Below are 261 nucleotides of genomic sequence, written 5' to 3' on the forward strand. Positions count from 1 at the left end.
ATTTTCCCCATTTTGACTTACATGTCTATTTTTTATTTCAACTCATATAAGTATAATATTTATATTCTATTGTTAAATTATTATATGTCTCTATTAAACTAAAAAGCTAGATCTTTCATTTAAATGTAAATATTAAATACATTTTTCAGTATTAACTAAATCGATCCGTGCGAATTGCACAAGTATACTGCTAGTGTAACTATTAAAAAGGATTATATGATATTTATATTACTATTACTTATTCTAAAATATATATATATA

The sequence above is a fragment of the Lupinus angustifolius genome, chromosome LG15 (assembly GCF_001865875.1).
Source record: "Lupinus angustifolius cultivar Tanjil chromosome LG15, LupAngTanjil_v1.0, whole genome shotgun sequence".
In the NCBI taxonomy this organism is placed as follows: domain Eukaryota; kingdom Viridiplantae; phylum Streptophyta; class Magnoliopsida; order Fabales; family Fabaceae; genus Lupinus; species Lupinus angustifolius.